This window comes from Scyliorhinus torazame, chromosome 14 (assembly GCF_047496885.1).
Source record: "Scyliorhinus torazame isolate Kashiwa2021f chromosome 14, sScyTor2.1, whole genome shotgun sequence".
Lineage (NCBI taxonomy): Eukaryota > Metazoa > Chordata > Chondrichthyes > Carcharhiniformes > Scyliorhinidae > Scyliorhinus > Scyliorhinus torazame.
In genome coordinates, this window is record NC_092720.1 from 109,827,052 (window position 1) to 109,837,829 (window position 10,778).

General features: G+C 43.8%; 1 protein-coding gene across 2 annotated transcripts in view; it reads right to left on the reverse strand.

Annotated features, from left to right (window-relative positions):
* Window positions 1–10,715, reverse strand: part of LOC140389955 (SH2/SH3 adapter protein NCK1-like) — a 314,633-nt gene extending 303,918 nt beyond the window's left edge. Inside the window, exon 1 of one of the 2 annotated variants that reach the window (XM_072474657.1) lies at window positions 10,528–10,715. The gene's annotated coding sequence lies outside the window, so the exon portion shown is untranslated. The remainder of the gene's footprint in view (window positions 1–10,527) is intronic. The other variant, XM_072474656.1, reaches the window with a different exon arrangement.
* Window positions 10,716–10,778: the final 63 nt, after the last annotated feature.

The following is a 10,778-nucleotide window of genomic DNA, read 5'->3' on the forward strand; positions in this document are numbered from 1 at the left end:
GAATGAACTTGAAAAAGGCAAATAGCGTTTGACCAAGTTGATTAAGCCCTTTCATGAGTTAACAGTGTGGTTGATAAGGCCAACGCAGATGATTTTGTGCACATGGACCTTTGAAAAACATTTCACAGAGTGCCACTTGTGAGCAAAATTTAAGATCAAAGTAGCAACATATTTATGTTCCTGTCTAAAGAAGAAAAGAAAGAATTGCTTGTCGAAAGAGCCTTTTCCGAATCTCAGGATACTCCAAAGTGCCTCACAACAATCAAGTGCTTTTGATGTGCAATCACTGTTGTAATGTAGGAACCACAACAGCAAACTTGTACACAGTAAGCACCCACAAACATCCATGTGATAATAACCAGATAATCTGCTTTTAAGTGATGTTGATTGTGGGATCACTATTAAAACAAAAATGTTGCCACAGTCCCAGAGGACCATAGGCTCCTCACCCCTTTGAGAGCTGACTGGTGATGATTTAACCCGAGGGTCACCAGACCTCAGAGAGGAGCAAAATTGAGAAGACGGTGACTTTGTGAATAACCACAGGTGGTACAGGAATTGGTTGTTGGTGTTGCTTGGCATGACAAACCATCCATCCAGCCAGATTACCTCCCCTCCGCTTTAGAATAGTCCCTTGCATCCTCCTGAAAGAGCTGATGGGACCCAACTTTAAGGTTTTATCCAAAAGATAGAGACTTTAACAATGAATCACTCCTTCAGCACTGCAGCATAGTGTCAGCCTAAATTTTTAGTATCTAGAGAGGGACTGGAAACCACAACCTTCTGACTCAGAGACGAGAGTGCTCCCAACTGAGACAACAAACAGACAATAGTTGAGGACATTCAGAGTAGAGGGAAGTGGTATTCCCCAGGGGTCAGTATTGTGATTGCTCTTTTTAATATACATGGACTTGGGTATATATGGCTTAATTTCAAAGTTTGCAGATGCAACAAAACTCAGATGTAGTAAACAATGAGGATATAAAGAGGCTTCAAGAGGACACACCGACTGGTAAAATGGTAACAAAAAATTGACAAGGCAGATGAAATTTAATTCAGACAGATATGAAATTTAATTCAGAGAGATATGAAGTGATATATTTTGTTAGGAAGAATAAGAGACAATATGGATTAAGGATGCAATTTTGTTCTAACAGTATTTTTATTGAAGATTTTAATTTTTTTAAATGCAACAAAACCACAGGAATGGAACATCTCAGCACAAACATCTCCCCATATATGGATATAGAGGGGAACAGCAATATAATTGGCTCAGTTACAGTCATTGGACTCAATTTGGTGCCTCTATACGCACCACCAGAGAACAAGGGAGAGTCGGATAAGGCCACGAAAACATGGTAAAATGGTGCACACCTTCACAGTGGCGAATTTTCACGAAGACCACGAGTTCAGGATAACATTATCACACCACGTTTGGGCACACACCAGAACATATCTCCCTCAACTCTAGCAACACCAGAGGCACCAATGGTATAATTTAACTCCATCCCTCCGAATGTCAGGCACATATATAGCCCTGCAGGATCCAATCAGATTCTTAAACCCCACCACAATAGAAAAATACAAAGAAAATACACAAGAACCCGAGTTTTAGAAGGATGTTTTACATATACCACACAACACCACATAATCCCAACCTCAGGCACAGGGCACAACAGCCATCATGCCACAGAGAGGACCAGCAGCTATAAGTTTGGATGGTCGCCAGCATTTCCCAACACATTAACCAAGCAAGGATGAAAAAGGGAGAACTACCAGGACTAAAAAGAGGACCAAGTTACAACCATATTCTCCAGTGCATGCAACCCCCTTCCCCCTCCAAGATAAAGAGGGGAAAAAGCTGCTCATTCATAAGGGGAATGAGTTTCAACCATAAGGGGAGCAACAGGATATAACCATATTTCAGGATCCAGCTGAACCCCATGCCCTTGTGCACACAGGAATAAATAAACCAGGGATATTCAAGTACATCAAAAAAATTCTACCTCTCAGGATGTCCCTGATAAGTGGCCTCGAGAAGGGACATCCCAAGCAGACGAGGGCAACAGAATATCAATCACAGCACCGGACTTGGCCTATCCCAGCACACTCTGACACAAAGGAGCCAGTACCCCTCAGACACCCAGCACATGCCAGGACCCACCAGCCATGCACCTCACTAACCACACACAGGGCAGCACACCAACACACCAATCAAAATAGGGCTTATAACAGCATGTTGCTCACCCAAATGAAGACAAAAAACAAACCACCCCAAGGAAGGAATGCCCGAGTTGCCAAAAGAACATCAGACACAGACTAGCACTGTATGCTCTTACAAGAAGGATATTAGGGAGAGGGCAGCACTGACTCAACAGAGACAAATACACTGCCTCCCCATTGAAGACCCAGCCGCAAAGAGGAAACCAATATAAAAGAGCACCCATTGGAGGGCGCCTATCTCCCCATCAAGCCTACCCCCAAACCAAAGAGTGCTCCAACAATGCAAAGACATAGCATACAGACTCCAACTTCAACAAACATGGACAAACCGACCACACCCAGGCATGCGCCACTATTTATTTCCCCTACTCCAATAGCGCCAAAAGCGCCAACCATAGAAAGATCTGCACAGGCCTTTGTAGGTGACATGTATAGATTCTCAAACTTTACGATGGAAATTTGAGAGATCCGGAGTGTTGTTCGATCCTGCCTTCCAAGATTCATAGATGGTGTTACTCTGTAGTTCATGAATAATCCTGGACTTTTTTCCCTTGTGATTATGCTGTTGATTTCATGCTGTTTTTTCTCCTGACCAGGGTGTACAATGTTTGAGCAAGATGTTTGAGACATGTACAGATTCTCAGACTTCAAAGCAAAATAAAAAAGCAAACTGAGAACCTGATACATTTAGCTCTAACTGGGGGGGGGGGGGGTGTCCTCAATCTAAATGGGACCTAATCTAACCCTACCACACACCACCATCACACCAACCATCCACCCACCCACAACCCCGCCATGGCTTCCCTCAACTTCTCTATAAACAAAATAAGGAGCGTCTAAAATGCACTAAGGATTACAGCACATATTAAAAAAACATAAGACTGTGCACAAATCACAGGGTCATGTTACCGATTCAATATGGGTTTTGCTAAAACAGAATAACAAACGACCCTCGACCTCTTGCTCAAACATCGTACACCCTGGTCAGGAGAAAAAACAGCATGAAATCAACAGCATAATCACAAGGGAACAAAGTCCAGGATTATTCATGAACTGCAGAGTAACATCATTTATGAAACCTGGAAGGCCAGGATTGAACAACACTCAGGATCTCTCAAATTTCCATCGTAAGAAGTGTCTTCACCTCTGCCATGCCATCGCCCTGATGGCCAGACCCTGGCCCCAGTCAGAAGGGATGACTCAACATGGCCAGCCAGCTCAAATCCTTCACAACGAGCATCGCGGACAGGACAACATAAGCCCAATGGTTGGGGCCTCCACCCGACCCTAGGCCTGGAAGACCAGATACAGTGCCCCATCGAATCTTCTCTCAAGGATGCTTCACAGTTCATCAAAGTGAGCACCAAAACCTTGCACCACCGAGCCGAGGTCATCATCCAAAATGTCATTCACAATGGAGGTCACCATCTCAATGCATACAGCACCGCTGAGGCGTAAACTCGCTCACCAGCAAATCTCCACTGCAAGCTGGGCCCCATCCCAGCCTTCTCCGACCATCCCAATCAAATAGGAATTTTTTTGATTCAACTCAGATCGTCACCACCAAACACAGGATCATCCAGGGACATGGTGCAAGACATCTATCCCCTAAAAGGATAATTAAGGAACGTGCATCAAGATAAAAAACAGAATTAAAAGACAAGTTGAGTCAGAGCTCATGGAAACGAAGCCGCTCCCGCACTCACATCACATGACCCTCATCAAAAGGGTGCAATTTCAAAAGGGGGGTGTAGGAACAGAGACACCCGAGGGTATATGTATACAAATCTTTGAAGGTGGCAACACAATATGGGCAGCACAGTAGCACAAGTGATTAGCACTGTGGCTTCACAACGCCAGGGTCCCAGGTTCGATTCCCTGCTGGGTCACTGTCTGTGTGGAGTCTGCACTTTCTCCCCGTGTCTGTGTGGGTTTCCTCCGGGTGCTCCGGTTTCCTCCCACAGTCCAAAGACGTGCAGGTTAGGTGGATTGGCCATGATAAATTGCCCTTAGTGACCAAAAAAGGTTTGGAGGGGTTATCGGGTTACAGGGATAGGGTGAAAGTGAGGGCTTAAGTGGGTCGGTACAGACTCGATGGGCCAAATGGCCTCCTTCAGCACTGTATGTTCTATGTACAAGTTGAGAAGATTGTTAAAAAAAGGTATACATACTGGTTTTATTAGTAGAGGCACAGAACGCTTTGCTGAGCCTTTACAAACGAAACCTGTTTCGGCCTCAGTTGAAGTGTGTATGATTCTGGGCACCACACTTTTGGAACAACAGTAATACCTTGAGATGGTACAATGGAAATGTACTAGAATGGTAACAGGATGAAGGACTTCAGCTAAGTGAAGAGACTGCAGAAACTGGGATTATTCTCCTTAGCACAAAGAATGTTACGCCAAACTTTGGTAGATATGTTCAAAAATTATAAATGGGCTTGATGGCCTAAATAAGGAGAAACTGTTTCCAGTGGAGGAAGAGGCAGTAATCTGAAGACGCAGTTCTTAGTTAGTTGGCAATGGAGCCAGAGACGTCATGATGAAACTTTTTTTTTTTTTTAAAAGAAAGTTGTTGTGATCAGAGACGGATTACTTGAAAGAGCATGGAAGCAGATCCAATAGTGAGATTTCAAATAAATGGATAAAACGTGAAGCGAAAAATTACAGTTACAGGAGCTACGGGGAAAGCACAGGGGAATGAGGTTAATTGTATATCTCTAACAAAGAGCAAACATAGGCACAGTGGGACAAATGGCTTCCTCCTATTCTCTATCATTCTAACAATGTTATGATTTGCACTTGGCTCTGGGTTTCTTCATCAAAGATTGACCGCATTCATTTGCAGCAGTTAATGCATCCCCCTTCATTAATCAATTTTGGCTAGCAGCTGCATGTGATACAGCTGAACCAAGGGTTGGAAGAAAAATCACACAAATACTGTACATAAATGCAGTAAGAAAAAAAAAAGCAAAGCATTTTGCTCGAGCTTTCATCAGCCATCTCTCATGCAGGCAGCAACTAAGATTGGCAAGAGATTAAAAATTAGTAATTGACAACCCCGTTATCTCAGGAAGTCAATTACAGCGTTAGCAATATAATTAATTAAACAGATCAGGTAGATGAGCCAAATGTGCGTGAGCACCTTGGAAGCAGTGATCAGAATATGATATGTGTTATGGGCCAGGGTTTAGAGAACCCCAAAGTGTATCATGGAGTTCACCTGTCCCATAACTTTTAATAGATTGTGGTATGGGGAGCACACGGCCCACTCGACAGGTGTAGTACAGCAGAAGTGGAAAAGTATTTTTTAAAGCAAAACCATGTTTATTCTATGAACTCAAGTTAACCTTTTTAAAACATACAGTGAACATCTTAGCAACCATTAATTCAAAGACAACCCCCAAAGAATACAACACTAAGTAATCCTTTAAGCTTTCCTTTTAACATCCATATGACTTAAAAACAAAACCTTTATCAGAAGTACATCAGGTTAAAGTCACTACTGTTAATAGTTTTAAATCACCAGGGTCGATTTACAGTCTTTAGATTACAGAGAAAGATTCATACACCTTCTGGCTGTGACTGCAGCTATCCAGCTCTGAAAACGAAACTAAAACACACCCTGCAGCAAACAGCCTTAAACAAAAGTAAAAAGCTGACAGACAGCCCAGCTCCACCCGCTCTCTGACATCACTGATAAACACCCATTTCTTAAAGGTACATTTCTTAAACACCCATTTCTTGAAGGTACTCTCACATGACATATGGCTAAAGATCCAATTAGAAAGGGAAAACCAGTGCCAATACCAAAAACACCAATCGGAATTGTGACAGATTTTTGAACCTTATGGAGTGAGCTAGCTGAAGTAAGACAAAAGACGAAAAACATTCAACAATTATTTCGCACAAAATAAATCAATTTCTTAAAATAGAGACTGCAAAAGGTACAGAATAAGTATATTCCATCAATAAAGAAGGCAACTACTGGTAGTTTTAGGATGCCACTGGTAAAGAGGCTAAAGACAAAACTAAGTAAAATTGAATGTGAAGGCCTTCGAGCCTCTTAAGGAGGATAATATGAAAGAAAACTAATCGGAGAATACAAGAAGAGATTAAGAATATGGAAATGCAGAGTGTGTACTAGGGAAAAATTCACAAACTGTTATACAGAACAGCAAAGTGTTTTAAAAAGATAACAATAAAATGAAAAAGGTTAAAAGTGAGATGGAAGTTTTGAGAGGAAGGGAGTGGTCCCATTTTTGGATTATGATCACAAAGAAATTACAGGCGTATTTCGGAAGTATTTTCCATCAGTGTCCACTAAGGAGAATACTGAAGAGATTAATCGGAAATGAGACGAGAACATGATGAGCAATATTTTGATGGATAAGCTAAAATTAGATATGTGGGTCACGCCAAGTGAAGACAATGACAGGATATGCCATAGGACGCTGAAGAAGAAATATTCAGAAGGCCGAGGTAATTATATTTCAGAGATTTGAGTGTGGTTCATACTAGAGGAGTGGAAAATGACTAATGCAGCACCCATTTTTAAAAAGGGAAATTTTGTGAGCCTTTGATTAAGGAAGAAATGAGCACGTTCCTAAATAGGAAGTTACAACACTGACACCGACCCAACAGCGTAGAAAATCGCCCAAGTACACTGTGTCCACAGGGAGCAGGAAAAGTACAATTCAGTCAATCAGCGCCCCATCAGCCATCTCTCAATCATCATCAAAGTGATGTAAGGTATTGTCAATAGGGCCCAACATATGACACTTACACAGTAGTAGCCTGCTCAGGGATGCTCAGTATGTGTTCCACCAGGGCCACTTTCCTGACCTCTCTACCCGTACCAGTCGCCCCGAACAGGTGCCCGAATTGGCGACTAGCGGCTTTTCACAGGCATTTCATTGAAGCCTATTGGTGGCAATAAGTGATTATTAAAATGGACAGAAGAACTGAACTCCAGAGACGAGGAAAAAGTGACAGCCATTGACACCAAGGCTCTATTTTACTGAGTGTGGAATTGAGGGACCCTCGCAAAACTGGAGGCAATGGAAATCAGAGGGGAAACTCTCCCTCATATCTGGAATAGAGGAAGAGATGGCTGTTGTTGAAGCTCAAAGGCTGAGAATTCTGCCAAGGGTAACTATGCAAAGCATGTCCACCACGTACAAGGCACAAGTCAGGAGTGTGTCAGAATACTTTCCTGGATGACTGTAGTTCCAACACCACTCGTGGAGCTCAACACCACCCAGGACCAAGCAGCCTGCTTGATCGGCACCCCATCCACTAACTTAAATATTTGCTATCTTGGCACAGTGGCAATAGTGTGTACCATATAAAAGATGTGTTACAGCAACTCAAGGCTCCTTCAGCAGCACCTTTTTTTAAGGTCAGCAGATGCATGGGGACACCACCACCTACAGATTCCCCTCCCCTCTGTGTACCCAAATGGGCACTAGAATGTGGCGACGAGGGGCTTTTCACAGTAACTTAATTGCAGTATTAGACAATAAAGATTATTATTATAAGCCACTCACTATATAGTCTTTCCTTCACTGTCGCTGGAATTCCCTTCCTAACACCACTTTGGGTATACCTGCACCAGGCAAGCTGCAGCTCAAGAACAAGAAGGCACCTCACCAGCACTTGCCCATGGCCAATTAGGGATAGGCAATAAATGCAGACCTTGCCAGCGACAACCACACCTCACAAATTTTTATTTTTTTTTTAATTTCAAACAAATTTCAGGAGGGGTGATCACACTTAATAAACCTCAGGCTCCTTTAAGAAACAAAAATGGGAGTTAACAGAATTTCAGGAAAGCCGTTGGTAGCACATGGGAGATTACCAAATAAGGGTGTGAAATTAGTGGGAGGATAGCAAACCAAATTAAAGACAGAAAATAGAGTAGGAGTTAAGGGCTTTTTTGCCAGGGTGGTTAGAAGTGGGTGGTGACGTCCCTTGGGGTTCAGTGGTGGAGTCACTTCTCTTCACTTTTGGATCTAGGCCTAAAGAAGAGAGGTCTAAACTTGCAGATGATAGATAAACATTGTTCATTCTTTTAATGGCCAAAAGAAAAATGGGAGATGGGCTAAAAAGTGTCAGATGCCATTCAATTTAAGTGTGAGGTAATGCAGTTTACTTAGAGAAAGCAATACAGGAAAGATCTGAATGGAAGAATGTTCAGCTCTGTGAAAGAGCTTGGGGTACAGAGGAATTAAACATTAAAGGCAGCACCCATGTTGACTAAGGGAATTCGGTTTTATCTCAACATGCAAGTATAAAAGAAATTTAGAACTCATAACATTTTTTCACAATTGAGAGACCATGGAATTTAGTGTGAGTGCATACAGCAGGGATTATATAAACATTCATGCTCACATTGGATGAATGAATAAAGGAAAAGGCATTGAAGTGATATGTGAACACAGTGTGATGGAATACTCTCCGCTTGCCTGGATGAGTGCAGCTCCAACCAACTGAAGGAGATCAAGACTAGTGAAGACAAAACAGCCCATTTGATTATGACCCTATCCTCCACCAACTTAAACATCCATTCATTCCACCACTGGCACACAGTGGCAGCGCTGTGTACCATCTACAACATGTACTGCAGCAACTAGACAAGGCTCTTACAAATACACTTTCTAAAGCAAAGAACTCTAGCATTTGGAAGAATAGGGGAAGCAGATGCATGGGAAACACCATCTGCAAGTCTGTTGCTAAGCCACCCACTATTCTGACTTGCGACGATGTCACTGTTCCTGTGTCAAAATCCTGGCACTGTGGGTGTATCTAGCCGACACGCCTGCAGTGGTTCAAGATGACAACTCACCACAACCTTCTCAAAACCAATTAATTAGGGCTGGCTATCAGTGTTGGCATTGCCAGCAACACTCACATCCCAAGGATAAATAAAACAAAAGTGATTTAGAACTATTTGTTCATGGGAAGAGTAAATTCCTACATTGGCCAGATGGCCTTATTCCAAGCGGTGCTGAATTTTCTAAATTTGGCAGTAGCATGAACATATGGATTTGAGTGAAGGTTCCATAAAGTCCCAGATCTATTAATAGATCAAGAACCTAGAAGCATATTAAGGGACTAAGACAATTCACAAGAACCTTAAGTCGAAATGCACTTTCACAGATCACCAACGTGAAAATAGGGAGGGGGGAAATAGCATTTTTTTTAAATTGCATTTATCTTGCGCCGAGGCACGATCTCCTTAAGCGCCTTAACAACCAACTTGTTCTTTCGCAGGAACCAAGCAGACTGCCAGGCGGTATTGGGTAGGGAAAAGTCTTACAAGATGATACATCGGTGTTTAACACTGGGAATGCACATCTTACTAATAAAGCACACAACCATCCATTACTAACTGCCTCCAATTCTGGTGTAGAGGGGGGAGAACAAGCTCACACTATTAAAAAAAAACATTCCGATTCTGATCATCCAGAAAAAAACTTAAAGGGGGGGGGGGGGTGTATATCGTTTCTGCAGTCCTGTTGACAAACTTCGAATATGCGATCGGGAACGATCGTCGAATTCAGGAAAGCCGCTTGTTCGCATTTCAAAGACAAGACCGATTTCCCTTCCATAACTTTTGGCATCCCCCCCCCCCCGTCCCCACCACCACCACCACCAAAGTAATGTTTCCAAAGGCAGTCCCGTCGCCGAAGCTTCCATCGTTCCACCCCTGAAGGCTAAACCCCCAATTCAGTGAAAACAACGTTCAGGTTCTCAGCAGGCTCCTGGCAAATGTGTAAGTTTTGGGGGGAAACAAAACGTTAGGTTTAAAATCGGGAGAACAAAAGGTTCGCGTAGAAAGCGGCCAAGATCCGGGGGGGGGGGGAAGATAGCGACTGAACGCCTAGGACAACCTGGTGTGAGGCAGTTTGCATCGATCGGGCATCGAGAAAGTTTTTGCTCCCCCCCCCCCTCCCCTCGCTGCGCCCAGCATGTATTACCTTTACATGTGTAAACTTTCTCCCTCTCCAAACGGTTAAAAACAGCCTATAATGGATGTATAAAATGGGACCGGGCTCCCTCCCCTCACCCACCCAAAAAAATCCAAACCCCTCAGAGCGGCCGTCTCCTGTCGGTCATCATGAGAGCTTTCCCCCTCAGTCTCTCCCTCCCGCCAAAGGGCCGAGCACGGCTGCCAGCGGCGACTAACTACACCGATTTCGCTCCCATTCACTCGCTACCTCTCACGTTTCTCTCACACACACACTACCCGCATACATTCGGCAGAAAGATGGGGGGGGGGGGGGGGGGGGGGGGTCTTTACCTGAGGAATACAGCACAGCCCGGAGTAGTTGGTGGTGCTAACCCCAGCAGGATAGTATCCACAGGCAATCGAGCCAATAACGAAGTGATCGCTTTTTTCCCCCTTCCTCCTCCTCCGCCTCCTGCACCACCTCCAGCCCTCCAGTTTAAACTCTCCGTTCGCCAGCCTGAGCCGTGCGAAAAGTGTCACTGCGCATGAGAGCTCCTGGGGCCGCCGAGTCTACCCAGGGAAGTCCCGCCTTCGCGCCGCTC